Source organism: Mus musculus, chromosome 8 (assembly GCF_000001635.26).
Source record: "Mus musculus strain C57BL/6J chromosome 8, GRCm38.p6 C57BL/6J".
Lineage (NCBI taxonomy): Eukaryota > Metazoa > Chordata > Mammalia > Rodentia > Muridae > Mus > Mus musculus.
Genome location: NC_000074.6, coordinates 23,658,989 through 23,679,684, shown reverse-complemented (window position 1 = coordinate 23,679,684; position 20,696 = coordinate 23,658,989). Strand labels below are relative to the sequence as shown.

Here is a 20,696-nt window from a genome sequence, read left to right as displayed (position 1 = left end):
TTGCTGCAAGGTTGCTCACTCCCCCCCCCCACCCCAATTAAATCTACAAAAGCCCCAAGGTTATGCCCATGAGAGCCACCACGGGCCATGCTGTGAGACGGTACCCCAGAGTCCTCCTGTGGCCCGACACGCTTCATGAAGCCAGCCAGCTGTGTCTTCCACCCCAAGCAAGCTGACGTGGCTGCCCAGAGTTTATGCAAGAGGAAGCCACAGTGGGACATGTACAAATGAGACTCTCAGGCAGGAGACAGCCAGTGGGAGTCGCCTCTGGCTCATCCCCCGCAGCCCCTGCTCAAAGTGAAATAGCTGTCAGGGCATTGATTTCAGGGCATTGATTTCATCTTGACTAAAAAGAAGGGAAAGGTGTGGCTCGGCGCTGTCCCGTGGAAATCTGCCAGCCCTTCAAGAGCATACAGAGACCTCAGCAAATCCGCTATTGTTCAAAGACCACGGCGTGTAATACCGAAGCCCTAAGGCTTGTGCCTACCAATACCCTGTTCCTTTACCTTGATTGAGCCGCAAACCTCTGTGCCTTAATTCCTCCACTTGGGGTGCATGGAGACACGCTACTCAAAATTCTAAGACAGGTCTGATCACAGTGACAGCAGGGCCTGGGCTGCGATGACGAGGTATGCAGGAAGTCACAAGGCCTGGCCGCTCACAGTGACTGTCACCTGTGCAGAGGAAGAGGATGAGCTCTTACAGACAAGTGCACGCTGGACCTCAGGACTATGTTGGTTGATCGCCTTCCCGAATGTACTGAGGACACATGCCAGTCTTACACAGTTAGCATTGAGCCTGTAATGCTGTCACATGTACAGATACTGCTAGAATGGTTGCAATGACTACTTTAGAAGAGCACTGTTTCTCTGCAGAAGTGGAGGCAGATCGAGTGTCAGAGCCGGGACAAGATGCAACAGGACTGGTGTGCACATGAACCCAGAGATTTGTGGCAGCATGCACGGGGCCTGCACAGGTCTACACTGGATTGGGTCCCAGCACTGAGAGGGGAAGTAGTCACAAGCCCCCATCCCTAGCCCAGAAGCTCTCTCCAATTGATAACTGTGTGCAAAAGAGAAATTCGTTTTCTCCAATGGAGTCTCCCTGAAGAAACAAACCAGTCTTAAGAGCAAACCCCATGCCCAGCAGTAGAGGGCCAACACAAAATGAGCTCAATGGTAGTTTTAGAGGTTCTTTGTTTCATAATCCTTTGGCTGAGCTTTTTTTTTTCAATCTTGCCTGTCCCTTGCTTATATATTATAGTTCCTAATTTTGTGTTTTAGTGGACTTTCTGTGTATGTGAGTATGTGCGTCTGTGCTTCTGTATGTATTTCTTATGCTTCTCTTTGGCTCTTTTTTTTCTGTTTATTTGTTTGTTTGTTTTATTATTTTTCAGATAACTGATGGCTTTCTAAATAATAAGGGGAGAGAGAGAATTTGGGTGTGGAGGGTGAATGTAGGAGGGTGTGGTGGAGAGTCTGATCAGACTATACTGTAGGAGAACAGATTATTTTTAATATAAAAAAGAAAGAAGATTGTTCCTGACTTGGAAAATATTGTTTCTAACACAGAAAATAACATTTCTTTTTCCTGTAAGAAATTTAGAAAACTCAAAAAAGTAAAAAAATAAAATAAAAATAAATGTATCCATTTCCAAGTTATGATATTTCATTCCACTTTAACTGCGATTACGCTCTATTTACTTTCCAGTCTTTACTTAATAGATATATTATTAGCACTTTCTGCATCCTTATATATTATTCAATGTAGTTTTAATAGCTTCTTTGATTTCCATTTTATAGATGACCCATATTAGATTTAATTAATCCCCGGCACAATGTTTTGTTATCATGAATAATGCTGAAAGAAATATCCCTGATTAGAACCACTGTGCGCATCTCTGTTTATTTCCTTAGGGTTGATTCCTTGGAGAAGGCCTGCTTACTGGTTTAAAGGGCATTTTTGAGACCTGTCTCATGTGTTCAAATTATCTTCCCAGAAGCGAAGCATATAAATGTCTATTGTTCTCTACAACACTCCCACCAACATTGGATAGGACATTTTTCATTTTGGCTAATATATTAGGTGGCTAACAATATCTTGGTTTTAATTATGAATGCTAACTACAAGGCTTTTGCATAATCTACCCACTTATTTCTTTTCGAAATGTTTTGAGGTATCTGTCCCAAAGTTGTTGCAGAAAAATAGTCAACACCTCCTTTTATGATCCCAAACCTGTGCTTTAATGGTCCTTTCCATTAGAGCATGAATTCTAATGCCCCACTTATATTTCTCCCCCCTCTGTCTCTCTTTCTCCGCCCCCCCGAAATAATTCCCTTTTCAAAATTTTTGTTTGAGTTGTATTTTATGTATGTGGTGTTATGCCTGTGTATGTTTGCGCAGTACCCACAGTCGCCAGAAGAGGGCACTGAATGCCCTGGAACTGGAGTTGCAGACATTTGTAAGCCGCCCTGGCCCTGTGGGTATTGGGAATCCAACACAGGATGTCTGGGAAAGCACAGCCTGTGCCCTTCACTGCTGAGCCATCTCTTATCCTATTTGCCATTTCCTCTTAACCTATTTCAGAAGCAATGGCTGGTCTCTCTTATCAGCTTGTCCTCACTGAGACCCAGAGGTCCCCCTGATCTGGCGTGAATCATGAAGTCAGTAGATGTCCCATTAACAGGAGTAGCAGCTCTGTTGTGGGTCATACAAGTAAGTAGAAGTCAGATGTGGGTCCTAGGGATCAAACTCTTTCTCCAGCTGTACAAGTTTTCCCGCAATCCTCGGGCAGTCCACGGGCCTTGCGTAGCAGGTTGTTTTCCCAAGGAGCTCGGATCCATGCAGGCAGAACTCCCTCCCTTCCCTGACAATTTGCATGTTCCCTGCAGATGTTACCTCAGCCCTGGGAGTTTTCCCAGACCTGTGCTGCAAGTGTCTTCAGTCAGCTATCTTGCTAACCTCCCTGGTTGTCACTGTCTTCTTTCGGTCTCCCATTGCATTTCACAGGCCCCAGGCTGCACCTTCCCTTCCTAACCCCTGCCCCAAACTTCATCTTCTCCACTTGCCAGCTACCCAGGCTGTCATTCTTAACTCTAAAGGAGACCGTGTCATTTCTCACCTGAAACTGGTCTCTTCCTACCTGGCAAGGACCCAGAACCCTTCCTCCCACTCCCCCCACCCAAACCACACTTTATATATTCAGATTCAAGGGCACCCAAGCACTGAGGGCTTGCTTTGCTATCCCATGCTTCTGAACTGGGCAAACATGGCTCACTTCCACCCACCCCTCTCTCACATATTTTTCCTACTCTTAGCCATCCCTTTCTTCCAGATATTTCCTATGAATCCCCTCCCCCACCCCCCAGTAAGGATATGCTGAGCTCACATCCAAGACCCATCTCTTCTCCACCTAACACACCCATCTCAAGTAGAGTCCACAGCATCAAAACTGTGGAGCTGGGCTGGAGAGATGCCTCAGCAGTTGAGAGCTCTGATTGCTCTTCCAGAGGTCCTAAGTTCAATTCCCAGCAACCACATGGTGGCTCACAACCATCTGTAACAGGCATCCCATGCCCTCTTCTGGTGTGTTTGAAGACAGCAACAGTGTACCCACATACATAAAATAAATAAATCTTTAAAACAACAACAACAACTGAGGGGCAGAGTATAAATGCAGGTAAAGGTCGCCTTGAAGGACAAAGGCATGAAGAATGCTGAGGGGCGGGGGGGTGCGGGGGGGGGGGGCTGCATGTCTACTGGATTCCTCTGAGTTCTCTCCCAGGTGGTGGTTACTCCTCTCTCCCTCTACAAAGAGATTCTGATTCTTCCAACTCCCCGTTCCAGTCTGCTCCAGCGCTCTCTGTCCTTGTACCCCATCTCGCACGCTGGGGCCTGACCATCCCAGTTTGGTACCTGCAAGGTGCTTTCTTCCATCGGTTCCTTGAAATCTCCCACCTGAGCCATTTCGTGAGCAGACATTGTGCACTGCTGCCTGAGTCTGAGGGCTTATGCTGTGGTGCTCAGTTCTAGCTGACTCAAACACCGTGAAGCAAAGACTGTCCCAGTCACTGCCGCATTGTCACAGCTGTGAGGCTCTTTCCAAACCCTACAGAGAGCCAGACTTTGGACCCTGGAAAAGCTCCTGTGGGCCAGACCTCTACCTTCCTCTAATGCTCTTCACATTATTTGTTCTGATTGTTAAAGGTAATGGGTGCAGCATTTTATTTATGGGATGCCCTATGTCATGGGCCTTCTTATTCCATTATTTTAGTGAAGAATCGAATGGATGTCTATAATCTCTAACCACTGCAAGAATCAAATCCAGCATCTCTCACGATTTCTCCCTATCTCTTCTTGGTGTTCCCTTTCTCTATTTCCTCTTTCTTTTTGTTCTGAGTTCTGAAAGAAAAGCTGCCTCGTGGCCTGGCAGTAGCCCATAGAGCCCCCGAGAGACAGCAAAGGCATCTCCCTGTCTGGAGATGGAGCAGTATACTATATAAACTACAGAAAATGTAATCAGGGACGGACAGTGTGAGCAATAGGGGTTGTGGAAAAGGCACTTACCGTGGCCAGTGGGTGCTGTGGAATAAACACTAAAATATGTGCAAAGGGTGCCAGAGAGCACAGTGGCTGCAATGGCCATCAATGGACCATCAGTGAACATGCTGCCAGCAACGGGTATCAATGAACTATCAATGAAAATGCTCAGCTGCAGGTGTCGATCTTTGCCAGTCAGGTAAAGAGATATCAGGCACCCAATGAATCAAATGGCCTATTTAGTTAGGGAATTAAAAGGAAATGAGCTACAGAGAAAATGCTACTGATTCTAAAGATGGGGGACAAGGGGGGATGCTTAATTCTGGTCTCTATTCTGGCACTGAGTTCCTGGATGGTGCCATCAAACGCTTTCTCCTCTCTGATATCATTTGCCAGGTCTGCAGGAAAAGATGAGGGCTAACGGGAGATCTCCAAGCAATAGCCAGAATATTCCCATCAAGGTGCCAACCAGCTCAGGGCAGAGTGAGAGGATCTACCCAAGGAGCATCCCAGGTTCCCTGCCTTCCTCGATCGCCCCAGTCTCCGCAACTTTCAGCCCCATTGCCAAGGGTGTAGTTGGGGGGAAATGATTGTGCATCCTTCCCCGGGAGAGAGAAGGATCCTGAGGCTCAAGGATTCCTGCCCTTTCCCAACTCCAGTTCTCCAGCTCCAACTCCAGCTAACACCTCCAGCTTATCCACTTCTTAAAGATTAGCTCAGAGGCTCACAACCTTCCCTTTTATATAAAAAAAAAATCTTGCTGATGGAAAATTCTTCCTCATACCTAATCTAAGTCCATCTGCTGCAATTTCTGTCTATTTTCTCCCGTTCAATCCTTACTGGAGATGGAGAACAGCTGGTCGCCATCCTCCATATAACATCCCCTCCTAAAGCAGAATCAGCTATGACATCACCCCTCAGCCTGTGTGTCTTCTGGCACACCATCCACTGTGCCTCCTGACCTGTCTTCCCAGATTCCAGCTCTGAAACTATGACCAGTCACCATGGTGGCATTGGAGGCTGCCGAGCTGTGGCCTCCACAGCGGGAGGCAGACTCGCTGGCCAGATCTAAAGGGAAGGTCACTGCAGAAAGACCTGGAAGAATGCAGTCCAATCTTTTTTACACAGGAGGAGAGTAAAAGCCAAAAGAGAGCAAATGAGTATGATGTCTAAGATCAAATCCCAGGGCTCAAGTGCCAGACCCATATTCATTCATTCATTCATTCATTCAATATCCATTCATTCATTTTGGAGGTGGTTGTGGGTAGGGTCTTTATATATGCCTAAGCTTGCCTCAAATCCTAGCTCTTCCTCTCTCTACCTTCCAAAATGCTGGGATTATAGTCATGTGCCACAATTCCCAGCTAAAACCCCTAATCCTACCACCGCTCCCTAACTAGTCCCAGCAGTGTCTCAGCTGACTAGCAAAGGGCCACAATTTCCCAGTCTGCATCTCTCCAGTTCTGTCTTCCTCTTGCTGCTAGCAGATGCCTGAGCTACTACTACAAACGTCTTAGGTTCTGCTAAGACGTACTCAAATACCGGACGCAAGTGTAGTTCCACGGCAGTGTGGTGCATTCTATGAATATGGGAGAAAGATGCCCCTGTGGGTTACACTGTTAACTTAGTGTAAGGGAGTAAACAAATCCCTTCAGACAACTGGTAGATTAGGGTTACGGGAGAAGAAAAAAATAGGGAGCGTAGCAGACAAACTGTGCTGTCTGCCAATGTCTCCAAGGTCAGTCCCTAGCTGGACCATGCGGAGGCTGTGGAACGGGTGTAGAGGAGCGGTCCTCAGGACAGTGGGGCAGGGGTGGAATCACCTTTACCCAGAGGCATCTGCTCTGTCTGCCTCACACAAATCAGCAGCACCTGACCCACAAATCCCACTGAGGCCTGAGACAGAACTGAACTTGGTGAAAGGGGGCGGTCTCCCGTGGCTGACACCAGCCTTCCTGGGATCTCCTGTTAACTCTTTCGGGAATGAAGTGAACGTCAGAGTAAATCTCTCCTAGGGTGTCCTGAAAGGCTGGGGAGAAGCAGAATGGAGGAAGGAGAGAGAAAGGAATACACCTGCCCATCAAATTGGATGAGGTACCTGCTTCAGGTCCCTTGCAGGGATGAAGGGTGGAGATCTGAGCGTAGAAGAGAGAGTCACATGAACCAGTTACTCATAATTGTCCTAAATGAAACCTGAAGGACACTTGAGCCCAGGGAATACATTTCCGAGGCTACATTTCCAAACAGCCACTTTCCCCATTCTGAATAAACAGAGGGACACTGTGACTTAATCTTGACAACTTTCAGGGATGTTCCAGGCTGCTTCAAACCTACAGACACCCTGTCCCCGAGGACAGCTGAGATATGCAAACATCCACAAAGAGAAAGACAGCGTTTACCAAAACACCTAACCCAATACATGTGCTTATTTGATTTCCCCGAAACCACAAAATTAAATTTTAAAACTGAAAACAAAAACAAAACAAAACAAAACGAGACAGTTCCCTGATAAAAATTTTAATATGTTTTCAATCCTATTTCTGGGCACAATTTTCTTTAACAGAAAAAAAATATCTGCACAAAAGGGTGAGATCAAAGCAGGTTGGCAAAGAGATTACGTATTGACATGTTTATTATGAGAAGGATGCTGAGGTGAAGGGGGGGGGGGGGGGCGGTGCACGGACATCCAGAGTAGAGGAAGTCTCTCCTTTGCCAGGGGAGTCACACTGAGCATGGAAAGAGCCCTCCACATCACAGTGGCTCAGTGACAGAAGTCCTGGCTGGCCAGCTGAGAAGAGAGAAAACTGCTAGACACATGGTGCCATCCAGGTTCCTAGCTGAAGCCATCGTGTTCAATTCGACAAAATGACAACTAACAAATTTAATTTCCTGAGCATCCGTCAGGCCCTTCACACACAAGCAAGCGCTTGGCTCCGCAACGAGTTAATCAGCCACGTTCCAGTGATTACCTACTCCAAAATGGATCGGAACAGAGGTTCAGGGTCCTGGGGTTTGAGCCCACGAGGACCCAGGTGAAGCTACAATGAGAGTGGTTTGAGTTTTGTCAATTACTCTCCAGCTCCTATACTCTTTTTTTTTTTTTTTTTTTGTTAAGCTTAAGTTGTTATTTTAATGATCTCTGTTCCAAATGAGGAAATACAAGGAAGAAGAATGAGGAGGAGGAGAGAGAGAGAGAAAGCAGTGCTCCAGTGTGTCCCACTTGTACTTTTCAAAGCTCCCTCTGCTCCGTCCCCCACCCAGCCCTTCCCTCTGTGCATGAGTCACCACAGGGAGCTGTTTTAAAATGCCTGGCTTTAATGTTCTCTATCATGATAGGCAGCAACAGATCACAGATTGGCATAAAGTGAAGGGGGACCCTGAGTTCTGCTCCTGGTTTCTGGCCCAAGACACCCCTCAGACTCAAAAACTTACCTAGCTTATTGCTGTGTGCATTTAAGAAAAGGAAGTGAAGCTATCGGCAATCAGGTCACTATCTCAATTCTAGATACTGACCCCATGGCCTCTGTGGAGTCACATGCCTTACACCCTGGGGTGGGGGTAGGGGGCAGGGAAGGCCTTTAAATCTGCCCCCAACAGCCTAGAAAAGTGGAGCTGGAGCTCCACTCAGGGACCTTGGATAGTAGGAGCCATGCTATACAGAGCTTGGGGCGTATCTTGCTGCTTCTAACTAACGTGTGTACATCCTAACCAACTGTAACCACGGACAGCTAGACAGACAGCTATTTCTCCAACCATTGGGAGTAGAACTTCCATAATCACAGCTCCCACCCAAAAACAGTTTTCTAAGGATGCGAAGGAGAACCTGTTGTGTGTGGTAGTGAAGAAAATAGGGCTCGTAAGCAGGAATGACTCACGGAGCAGAAGAATCAAAGGCTGTCACACCTCAGAGGCCGGGATGGGGTTGGGGGGGGGGGGATAAGTGTCACAGGGGTGTGTGAGGCACTGCTGAGAACCTCTTCCAGAACAATCTTATCAGAACTCCCACAACGGTTTAAGTCTGGGACAGAAATCGAACGGAGGAAATGCACCTGAACCCCGGGCATGCGCCAAATGCCAAGGACTTGTGATATCACCTGGAGACTGGAAACTCCAGAGGATGTCACGGGTATGTCACACCACTGCATGCCTTATGTCGACAGGCACAAAACCGGGGAACTACCTGTGTGTTAAAGCAGGGAGTCCAAGGCCACGTCCGTCACCTTCACCCCCACTGGGGACAGCCACTTTCTCAGTGGCCACTTACCTTGCACTGCCCTGTAGCAAAAGTTGACAGAGAGGATTGACCTCAGTCTCCAGGGTGGGAAGTGTGTCTCGGTGCAAGCGAGTCCCTTGTAGTCCCAACAATGTGGAATGTTAAAGAACCAACCAAGGGCCACGGTGAGCGTTTCTACTTGAAGATCAACTATCAGAAGCAGTGTGGACAGAGACTGCAGCACCATCTACCTGAACAGATGCACCTGAGCACCTAAGCTGACTAGCAGCCAGTGGCTTCCCCTCCCACCAGCCTCTCTTTCAGAGTGGCCAGGACCTCAGACCTGGGCCTCTCTTTGATGGGAGTGTAAAGCACCCCGGGATAAAATTCAGCTCCATCCCTGATGTTTTTCGGGACACAACAAATCAAGAAAGTGTTCCAGGGTGTTCAGGAGCTGATCAAGGAAGTACTTTCTTTGTCAACGGCAAGGGTTTCTTTTTCACTAAGTTGGGTGATGCGCAGATAGATGCTCACAGGGTCAAACAGGACAGGCTCCTACACCCTACGACATTTCTGTTTTCACCAGTGAAGACCGATGGAGATGGAGAGGGCAAAAGTAGCCCAGGAGAAGCTGAGAAAAGTTTGAGGACGGACAGGAATTGAAGGTCACAGTAGTTTGAGCAAGGCAGGTCAAGGTATAGCGGATAGGGCAGACCCGATGGCAGAAAATCCAATCAAACCAAGCTTGCTTCTGGAGCCAGCTCATGGATATGGTCACAGCATCATTCTGGCCCAGGAAGCGGCCAATCCGGGGTCCAGCCTCATCACCCAGCAAACCTAAGTCTACACATAACCCTGCAGGTCCTCTAGCCCCAAATCAGACCCATTTCCATGAACCTGAGCGCAGCTAATTAAGAGTAGTAAACAAGCCTTGCTCTTGGCGGTGCAGAAGTTTTCCCAAATTGTAGGTTTGTTTTCCTCCCAACAAAAGACAGTGGGTCTCCGCCTTGGCCACCTTTCCTCCCCTTAAACTTTTCTCTTCTCTCTGCAATCCTCCACCTGTGCTAACTGCAAGCCCGAGCGAAAACAGAGCGGAAGCAGCCCCCTCTCCCGGGACACAGATAAAGGTACCTTCTCCGAGAAGCAGAGGGGCTGTCGTCCGGAGGCTCGCCGCCCGGCGGAGCGCAGGAAGACACTGCCGGGATGGAGCACGCTGAGGATGCTGCGTTCCTGTCTCTGCGACCAGACCTTTCAGCAGCTCGGACCAACTGTGCTAGCGATGCACTTAGCAATTATCTGCTGGCGCCGACGCCCCGCCTCCTGCTCTTGTGATTGGCTCTCCAGTCCCGGGCAGGACTGCATTGGTCTCGGCCGACCTCACTCATTGCTTTGGCTTCTACTATTATCTAAGCCATCAAAGGAAATAATTCCATGTTTCATTGACAACCTGTAAGGTTCTCCTCCCGCCAGGTGTCGAGGGGGGAGGGGGGGCAGAACTGGGAGTCCAGAGAAGGGAGGGGAGGACAGTCGAAAAAGGTGGGGGTGGGCGAGAAAGAGACCGGGGTGGGAGGTGCGAGGAGAAAGAGAGAGAGGAAGAGAGAGAGAGAGAGAGAGAGAGAGAGAGAGAGAGAGAGAGAGAGAGAGAGAATATGAACTGAGGTTCTTAGTCCAGCATTTTAACTTCCACAAAACAAAGCCCATTGCAACAATTATCTGGCCTTATTTCCTCATTTCTCCCCCTTGTTGATAAATATTCCTGAGGCTTGTGGGAATCATAATGGGGGGTTTCTGTTAGTGTCAGAAGGCTCCAGAAAGCAGAACAAGGTTCAGGGCTGAAAAAACAGAACGATGCTTTTACACCTTGGAGGTCATCTGAAGGTCATTTCAAATTGTTCAGGGGGCATATTATATGCTTTGTCTTGTTCGTGTGCCTAATCCTTTTCCCTAAAGGTCGACAAACTGCCCCAACCCGAGGTCCCAAGTTCCCTTGGAACTCTACCTGAGGTCTGGAAGGAGCTGTTTCCAAAGTCCACAAAAGTCTGGGATGTCTCACCAGGGGTCACCAGGGGAGGCCCAAATGAGCAGGCACGTTGGATCTAAGCACCTGCCATGAGCCTGGTGTTTGTTTGTTTGTTTGTTTCATTATTCTATCCTACTTCCTTCTGTTAATTGCAGTCTCACAAATTATCAGCCAAAAGGGAAGGAGGAGAAGGAAGAGAAGGAGGAAGAGAAGGAAGAAGGAGGAGGGAGGAGGAGGATGGAGGAGGAGGAGGAGGAGGAGGAGGAGGAGGAGGAGGAGGAGAAGGAGAAGAAGAAGAAGAAGAAGAAGAAGAAGAAGAAGAAGAAGAAGAAGAAGAAGAAGAAGAAGAAGAAGAAGAAGAAGAAGAAGAAGAAGAAGAAGAAAGAGCCGACCTTCCTCCTACATCTGGTAAATGTTCAGCTTCACTCTCAGAAGTAAGAAGGGTTTTACTCTTTTCCACTTTCACGTCTGTTCACCGTGTAGAAAGATGTGATATAGACTCTGTTATGAAAAATGATTAAGGAGAACCTCTGAAAGAAAAGTCTTAGAAAATCTAGTTTCAAGGCAGAGGGCAGCTCATGGGCAGAGCTTAGCAATACCTGCCCGCTGTGTGCAAGGCTCTGAGCAGCTCATGGGCAGAGCATGTACCTGCATGCTGTGTGCTAGGCTCTTGATTTGCTTCTGGGAACTGTTTATTAAATTAATTCAAAGGAAAAGAAAAAAAGTCAAGTTCCAGGTATAAGAGCCAGCCCTTTGGGCTTCTCAAGCTGGGATTCTACCTCTTTGGAAAGGACGCATCCAGTTCTGCCCTGTCCCGACATGTTCTGGGCTCTGATCAGCTGCCATCCTGCTGTCCTCCTCAGCCTGGGCAGCAAGCTGAATAGTGTCTTCCACCTGGTGGTGTGACATCTAGCTCACACATGCATGCTGGTGCCCTAAATACTGAACTCTGGGAGGATAGAGATGCTATTAAAGCAGGCTAAGGAAATGGTCTAGTATACCTCCCTTCTTGTAGCGATGTGTAAGGGTGTGATTGGCACACTCTTTGCACACACAGTCCTCTCCGGACAATGCACCTAGCAACCTCAGAATCCCCTGAGCCCTTCATCCACACCAGGCCATGTAATGATAGTATGAGTTTCCCCACTCCTGGTAACAATCATGAATAGACAGTTTCTAATCAAGTGTATTCCCAACAAATCTGAGTGTGAAGAATAGAAGGGCCAATCCAGCCTGAACTAGCTGTGTTAGAGAGAATCCCCTATTTACCATCTTTATGTTTATGCATATGATTAAAATCACATGCATATGCAAAGAGACAAACAAAATAGAGAAAAGGCTGTGCAGCCTACCCATCAATCTAAGCAGAGAAAGACTTTAACTACATCCTTTAGTCATCAACCCTCTTTCCTTCCACCCCAAAGGAGCAGACCTCAGGCTCCAGCTTAAAGCTCTTGAGAATTTTCCCTTTCCATGGTCTACTGTCAACCTTGCCAATGCATGTATCTTTAATCTGCAGTGTTTATCTCCACATAAAATTATCTCACTTGCTTCTGCAAATCTGCATGGCTTCATTTTCAGTCCTTTCAATAAGAAGAGACCAAGAATCTAGAAATATCCAGTCCAGGCCTTGGCCTCCATTAGCAGCATCTTGTATGTGTTTACAACTGAAACTCACAGACAGAGATACCCAGTGAGGAGCTGACTACTAGAATCCAGTGCAACACGTAAGTGTGCAGTGCTGAGCCTCACAGAACCCTCGCCCTTAATAGGCTGAGAGGGGAGAGGCCACTTCAGAGTCCTAGAGCTGAAAAGTCGGAATGAAGACTGTGAACTTTCACAGCTTGTGAGATGATGCCAGGCCTGGGCCCCTCTAGCTTCTCCTTCATTCGGTATCGACACTGGCAACAGAGACAGAGATATAGCTCCATCCTGTCCCATACAAAAGCATGAGAAGTCCCCTTATTTCAGTTAAAATCAGATCCTTGGCTTCGACTCACAGAAGGAGTTCAGAAACAACCAGGATAAAGCAGGGTGGTGGCTTATTAAAAGATGTGTTCCTATAGATTTAAAAAAGAAAGTGAAAAAGAAGGAGAAATTTAGGAAGAAAGGGAGATGCAGCTGAAGGGATGGGTGTGGGCTTCTCTTAGAGAGTCTTGCTTCCTTGTGTTTACAATAGTCCCATATAGGATTTTGGTTCGGTCTTGAAACTTTTATCTTCAGAGAACCTGTTCTATTTTTGCTTTCTGCTCCTGTGATATACATCATGGCCAAAAAAGCAACTTAGGAAAGAAAGACTTATATTACTGGGGTAGCCCACAACTAATGGACATCAAGTCAGGAGATCAAGGAAACAGGACTGAAGCTGAGAACATGGAGGTATGCGGCCTACTGGATCACTCTCTCTGACTCAAGATTAGCCTGCTGCCAATACAACACAGGACTACCAAGGATGATACAGCACACAGAGGGCAGGGCCTCCTACACGAATTAGCAACTAAGAAAATGCCCACACACATGCCAAAAGACCAGCCTTATCTAGCCAACTCCCCAACTGAGATTCCTGTAAATAATCCTGGTCTGAGAGCTAAAGCTAACTAGGACAATCCACACACTGTCAGCTTGATACCAACATGTCCCTTTAAGTCCTCACCTTTCGGTTTTTGTCCCCCCAAATAAGCCTTAAACATTCCACGGTCTTTAAATTAATAACACTTTAAAATTTCTAAGTTTCTTTTCTGTGGGTTCCTATAAGATTTTAGAAAGAAAGAAAGGAAGGAAGGAAGGAAGGAAGGAAGGAAGGAAGGAAGGAAAGAAAGAAAGAAAGAAAGAAAGAAAGAAAGAAAGAAAGAGAAAAAAGGAAAAAAAACAAGTTACATATTGTCTTATTCCTAGAGGGAAGAGCCAAGACACAATTACAATAACATTGAAGAGAACCCCAAATTGACAAATTGAACAGCTTAAAAAGTTCGGTGTCCAACATCTGGCACTCATTCGAGATCTAGGTGACTCCACTGCTCTGGCTTCGCAACCTGCAGCACGCACAGCTTTTCTTGTTAAACACAGGCTGGCTTCATCCCACAGCAGCCACTATCCTTGGTGGGTGCCCTATGGTTCTATTATCTCCAATACCCTGGACTCTCCCCTGCAGCCCAGCTCACTTTCACCAGTGGACTCTGCGCCTGCCTCTCTGATGACACTCCACCCCTGCCTCTCGGTGTCAAGCTTCAGCTTCTAACAAAGATCCCTTCAATTCCGGGGTCTCCACTGCTCCAAGGCCGCACCTTCAGCAGTGGCCCCTGCTGGCCTCCCACAGTGGCAAGGATCTCTATGACAACCTTCAATCGCGAAGACTCCATGCCACCAATACAGCTCGACATGGGAGACTCTTTTACACTTCAAAGTTTGGCTGCCAGCTTGAAAGTAGCTTTGACTGCCTTGGACCACAGCTTCTGTGTGCTGACCCTGAGGAAATATTTCCCAGAAGATCCCAGTTCGATGACTTTGGTTTCTCGTTAGTCACAGCTGATTCTTCAAGCTAAGCCACAGACTCTTAGTTTAAAATACCACAAAAACAGACATAATGGTCTTGGCTTCTCCCTGAAGTATCATAAGCACAGAGTCCACTATTTGCATTTCTCTCAACATTCTTATCATCCACGCTCTCACATAACAACCCATTAAGCTCCGAGCACTCAAAAGCTTTTCCAGCCCAAAGTTCCAAACACTTCAACAGTCCTCCCTCAGGACAACACAGTCAGGTCAGCCACAACAACATGCCGCTTCCGATTCCAGTTTTTGCCCTGGCTCACTGTACACTGTTTTCATAAACACCATGACCAAAAGCAACTTGTAGAGAGAAGGCCTTCTTCCAGCATATGGGTTTCAACCCGTCATCCAGGGAAGTCAGACCAGAAGCTAAATAGGAACAGAGCGTTGAGACCACGAAGGTAAACTGCGCATTGGCTCACTTCTTCTGGTTTATCCTCATTCCCAGTTTTTAAACAACCCAGCACCAGCTTGTTCAGGAAAGGTACTCTGCACAGTGGGCAGGGCCCTCTTACATCCCAACACCAACTTGTTCAGGAGTGGTACTCCCCACAGTAGGCTGGGCTCTCTTACATCAATTAGCAATCAAGAAAATGCCCCACATATGTGCCCACAGGTCAATCTGATGGAGGCAATCCCTCAGCCAAAATCTCCTCAGATGTGTGCTATGTCACGTTGACAGCTGAAGCCAACCAGAAGGAAGCTAAATGAGACCACCAAGCGTTCCTGGGGTCAGGGTGGGGCATTTGGAAGATTACATTTGGTAAGGTAGAAGTCTGGGTCACAGAAATTCAAGAAGGTAGGATGTCTTTGCTATAAACCAAGTTAATAGTCTTGTTTCAGATTTCCAAACGATGGCTGCAAAGAAGAGGAATGAGGTCATTTATCAAGATCATACACATCTGATCTTGATCCTGATTCATTGCTATTTTAACACAAAATATCCATATATCAGTGGAATACTAGTCTGCCACTCTTCGCATAGGATTGTGCTGGGACCCTTGCCTCTCCGCTGGAGGGAGACTTCAACCAGACTCCTCCCAGTCTCATAATTTTCCCTGACGTTCAATCATGCTTCGAGTGCCTTCCTTCTCCCTCAGGTACTGGAAGGAGAGAAAGGATGTGGAAGGTGTGGGGTGTTTGCATGGCATCATCTCAGACATGTTAGCCATTTTCATAGTAACTTTCCCAAAATGGGCAGGGCTAGCAAGAGAGACATCAAGTATTAGAAATCAAAACGTGGGGCAAAGGGCATAGCAAACTGCTTTCATCTTGGTCATTTGTGCAGGTGAGCGTTGTACAAAGGGATGCTGATACGATGGAACTCCTCCAAAAGCAACACTGGCCTAGCCTGGCATGTATGGTTATAGCGTAAAACCACAAATAGCACTTCTATGATTTCAAAACTACAGCTTTTGGGAGAAGTTTCTTATCTTCCTCCACTAATACGTGGGGGCGGGAGGATAGAGAGAGGGAGGGGGAAAGGGAGAGGGAGGGAGAGGGGGAGGGGGGAGGGAGAGAAACAAGGACACAAGGAAACAAGTGAGATTGAAATCATGATAATCTCTATGAGATTTAGGAGGAGGAGCACTCACTCAGTGGGATGATTGCTTAGTGTTCACGGAAGCCTAGATTTGAACCCCAGCTCACAGCTGTAATCCCAGGATTCCAAAAGCAGAAACAGGAAGATCAGAAGGTCAAGGTCATGGCCCAACCAGATGGCTCAGTGATTAAAAACACTGGCCTCCAACCCTGTCAATCTGAATTTGATTTCTGGGGCCCACGTGATAAAAAGAAAAAAACAAACTCCCACAAATTGTCCTCTGACCTCTACAAATGGTGCTATGCCCTGTGTGTGTGTGTGTGTGTTGTAGTTTAAGAAATTAAATAGATGTCTATTTATTCAAGAAGGTAAAGGTCACCCTTGGCTACACGGCTTATTAAAGGCTAGGCTGGGCTACATGAGATCCTGTAGGAAGGAGAAAGGAAAGAGAGAGAGAGAGAGAAGAGAGAGAGAGAGAGAGAGAGAGAGAGAGAGAGAGAGAGAAGGAAGAGAGGAAGGAAGGAAGGAAGGAAGGAAGGAAGGAAGGAAGGAAGGAAAGGAGGAAGGAAGGGAGGGAGGGAGGGAGGGAGGGAGGGAGGGAGGGAGGGAGGGAGGGAGGAAGAGAGGAAAGAGAGAAAAGAGAGACAGGCTTGGGAGAGAAGTGGATGTGGTGGCACAAACTTGAAACCCTGGTTCTCAGAAAGTAGAGAGAGGAGGGTCACAAGTTCAAGACCAACCTGAGCGATAGGAGCTCCTTCAGCAAAACCCAAATATTAATAATAACTTTTAACCAGAATTCTCTTGAGCACCTACCAAAAGTTCAATTGTCCCCAACGGAAAGGCAAAACATTACAAGTGACTTTCTAAAATTCATTATCTAAAATACCACACACACATACACAGAGGGGGGGAAGGGAGCAGGGAGAGAGAGAGAGAGAGAGAGAGAGAGAGAGAGAGCGCAAATAGTTGATGTCAGTAACTTTTAAAACCACTGGCCACAGAACAGGCTCTTTGAGAGCAGGATGGTCGCTCTGTGTCCCGTAGACCAACTGCTTAGTTTTGGTAGCTGGAGAATGCACATTAGATATGCAGGTCCACAGGTATCTGCATTGTATTAACTATTAGTCCCGTACAACTTAAATATGTCAGGGCGTGGAGTGCACAGAAACCCATTTTGTGGGCATCAAAGGCAACTCAGCCATCTTTAATTTAACAGGTTTCAGAGCATTAGTGGTCTGGAAGGCTTTGGATTGGCAGGTGCCTACTGCATTTGAATTGAGTAATTAAGGGAGGGATATGGGTTTCTTTATTAGAAGACAAATGAAATTGTGCCAGCAGAACCACGGCTTTCCTGTGGGTAACCACGTGCTACAGGAAATCCCCCTGACCTCCAAGCGACGGGGGAGGAGTTCCATTCACCCTTCTGTTTATACCATTTTCTCAGTTATCATTTATTTATGCCAAATTCTGTTCCTAAATGGGAGGAGAGGAGAATAAATCTGGGCAATGCCAAGAAAGAACAAGATGTGTGAAAACACGAGAAAAAGACTTCCAGCACCAGGTCTTTGCTAATTGATGCGAGCCGTCCAATACGGTCTCAGTGAATGTGTGCTAGGCCAGTACAGGGATTTCTTTCCATTTTTAGGATCTTGTTTAGTACTGGATGACAGGAAGAATTATTTTTCCCCTCTCCAAGACCTCTCCAAACACCTCTTCTTAAATGAGAAACACACAGCATTCCTTGTTGGCTAATGGCGAACGAAATCTCCCCTTCTCCACCTCCCTGACCCTACCCCTACTCTCACCTCCATCAAACCTGTGGAGCCAGTGACATTTCTACAAAGTCCAGGAAGAGACCACCGCTGCCAGGAGCAGGCAGATCACTGGGCACCGTTCTTAACGATTTCATGAATTTTAATGAGCCTGCAGAAAGTTCGTCTTAAGCAGAAATTTCATGTCTTCATGAAGTTTCGAGACAAGAGTGCTTTATTATTTAAAACAATGATCAGGGCGAGCGAGCTAGCAGGTAGTTCTGTTCGTTCACATCGTGATTGTATTTATTTGAGTCAGTGTTGTAAAGGGAGGAAGACAGACAGACAGACAGGGGTTTGAAAGGCTGTACTTACTGCCCATTTAAATTGTTTTGCTTTAGTTAAAATTTTATAAGAAATGTGCACCTGAACACTGTTGCGAAATATTGCCCAGCAATGTACCAATGGGCAGGAATTGAAAGATGGTATTATGAAGGTTGGCTTGGCTTCTGTAAGGCTGGCAGAACACAGTGTAAAGTGCCCTCTGGGATGAAGGAATATAGCTATTGGAACTCCTGTCTGCCGGCACCCAGGCTTAAGGGAGATGCTTCTTGGAAGAATGCATTGAGCATCTTATCAATACTGCCCACACATCATCTATTCACTCCTAACATAGGGGTAAGCATATGGTTGTTGCCAGGAGATGACAGCCATTTCTCCTGCTGAGGGCTTGCATATACACCAGACCACTGCATACTAAACCCAGTCTCAGCACCAGTCATGCCTCAGCCTGGACCAGTAGAAATGAGAGCCTTCATTTTCTGCCTCTACTATCCCACTCAGATCAGCTCCTGTAGCAGGACCTGGAGATGCCAAGAGGTGCAAACAAGACACCAAAGACCACACCTTGGGACAACGAGGCTTCACAACCAGTTTCCTAGAAAAGAAGGCAAATTGCTCCATCAGTGTTCTTCCATCCCAGAGGAAAGGACCTGAAGGCATGGAGATATGCTGTAGCTAGTATTTCTTTAAATATGCTTATTTTATTAACTGAGATATATGAAGTTTATATTCTCTTCTAAAATATACCAATGCTTGTCTTAATATATAATTTAAGGAACAACTTGCCCAAATATTTTAACCATCCTGACTTTCCAAGAAGATCCATTTTTGTGGAACATGAGGTTTAAGAATCTCAGGGCCCCAGTTGGCTTCACTCTTGTTTGTAGAGATCGCTGAACAGCCTACCAACCTTCATTCGCTCCATGATTTTCTGTGCCAGCTCTGGCACACCCCTCTGGGGCACATTTCCTATCTGACCTGATGACTTCCCAACTTCCCAGTTCCTAGCCCCACCCTGCTTCTCCCAGTCAAACTGCCAGCAGCCTTTCAGGCTCAGGACACCTCTCTCCACACCTTTGTGCCTGGCCATCCCCGTTCCCTTGTGTAGTTTCAACTTACACCAGTTACATATCATGAATGGTTCAACGATCCCCACACTGCTAAAAAACACACTTAGGAATCCCCTGAAGAGAAACCCATGATAACATGGACAGCTCTACTTCATGGGTGGTTGAGAGCACTGGACTCCAGTAGCTCAAGGGAGAACACACCCAGTCATCATGTTGAAGATGCTCAGGAGGGAATGACTTACCCATCTCTGCCACTTAGTTCATCCACACGTCAACTTCCCAGGACATGGGAAAAATGATGATGTTTTCATTTATTTTCTCTCTCTCTCTCTCTCTCTCTCTCTCTCTCTCTCTCTCTCTCTCTCTGTGTGTGTGTGTGTGTGTGTGTGTGTGTGTGTGTGTGTGTGATGCGTGAGTACATTTGAGCTGTGGTCTATGTGTGAGCTCAGACCTTTACAGAGTGGCTTCTCTCCTTCCACGTCATGTGGGTTCTTGTGGTTGAACTCAGGTCATCCGGCTTGCATGGCAAGTGCTTTACCTGTTGAGACATCTGGCCAGCCCCTTTGAAGAGGAAGATAAATTAAGAAGGGGCCACCTGGATATTCCTTGGAAAGGTCCCTGTTACAAATAAAAGTCGGTGGATAGACATATCAAAGCAGTGCGCTTGAAGAATCCTCTATAGTTTCTGTGTTTTCAAGACTTAGATAAATGTGTTTTCACATTGGTAGTGAACTGTGTGTGCTCCCTTCCTGTGTTTCTGCCTCCTCCTCCTCCTCTTCCTCCTCCTCCTCCTCCCCCTCCTTCTCTTCCTCCTCTTCTTTATCTTCTTCCTTTTCCTCTTCCTCCTCCTCCCCCTCCTTCACTTTCCCTTTCTTTTTTAAGAAAGGGGAAAGTATAGTATAGCAGTTGATAGCATAGTGGTATACAGAAGTTATTAAGGAAATTAAATCAGGGTTAAGTACCTTCTCTTGATATAGCATCCAGTATCTAGAGAGGTCAGATCTAGAATAATAGTCTTAGGCTTCTGTGCAACAGACAGTGTTCCTTTTGGGGAGGGCAGAGACCTCGGTAATCTCTTCCTTTTTCCTCTTTGGCAAGCACACTAGTCTTCTTCATGGCACTGTCATGACTGCACAGCGCTGTGATTCGTCACACATGCATCCCCATCACCTTCTCTGGTCCTCCCTCATCCTCTACTTATTCCAAAGGATAAAAAAATACAAATGCTCTTTTAAATAGATCTGAGCTTATGATGGCTCCCATCCCTTGTCAATGGGATAGGATCTAGAATTACAAGAGAGATGGCTCTCTAGGTACACCTGGAAGAGATTATCTAGATTAAGGTTAAGCTCTGGGAACATCTGGGAGGGATTATCTTGATTATATTAATTGATCTGAGAAGACTTCATTGTAAGTGGGACCATTCTCTGGGCGGGAGATCCTGGGTTGTACAAAACAAAGGACAGAAACTGACCACCTGGCGTGCAAGCTGTCACCCCCTCTGCTTCCTGGTGGCAGATGCACTATGACCCGAAGCTTCAGCTTCCTCCACCTCCGCTTTCCTCCCCACCATAGTGGACTGCACCCTCAAATCGTAGCCAAGATAAGCCCTCCCTCCCGACTCACTTAAGTTCCTCTCATCGGAGCACTTACCATCACGAACAGGAAG

The 20,696-nt window shown here is 46.8% G+C and overlaps 1 protein-coding gene across 8 annotated transcripts in view; it reads right to left on the bottom strand.

Moving 5' to 3' along the window:
• The window catches only part of Zmat4 (zinc finger, matrin type 4), a 415,792-nt gene that overhangs the window by 383,433 nt on the left and 11,663 nt on the right, over nucleotides 1-20,696 (bottom strand). For 2 of the 8 annotated variants that reach the window (XM_030243610.1, XM_011242142.3), the window contains exon 1: nucleotides 9,884-10,196. The exons of 1 other annotated variant lie outside the window; for it this stretch is intronic. The gene's annotated coding sequence lies outside the window, so the exon portion shown is untranslated. Of the gene's footprint in view, nucleotides 1-506; nucleotides 3,304-8,803; nucleotides 10,197-20,696 lie in introns of those variants that run through there. 5 more of the 8 variants (NM_001277239.1, NM_177086.4, XM_006509140.4 and 2 more) reach the window with 4 other exon arrangements.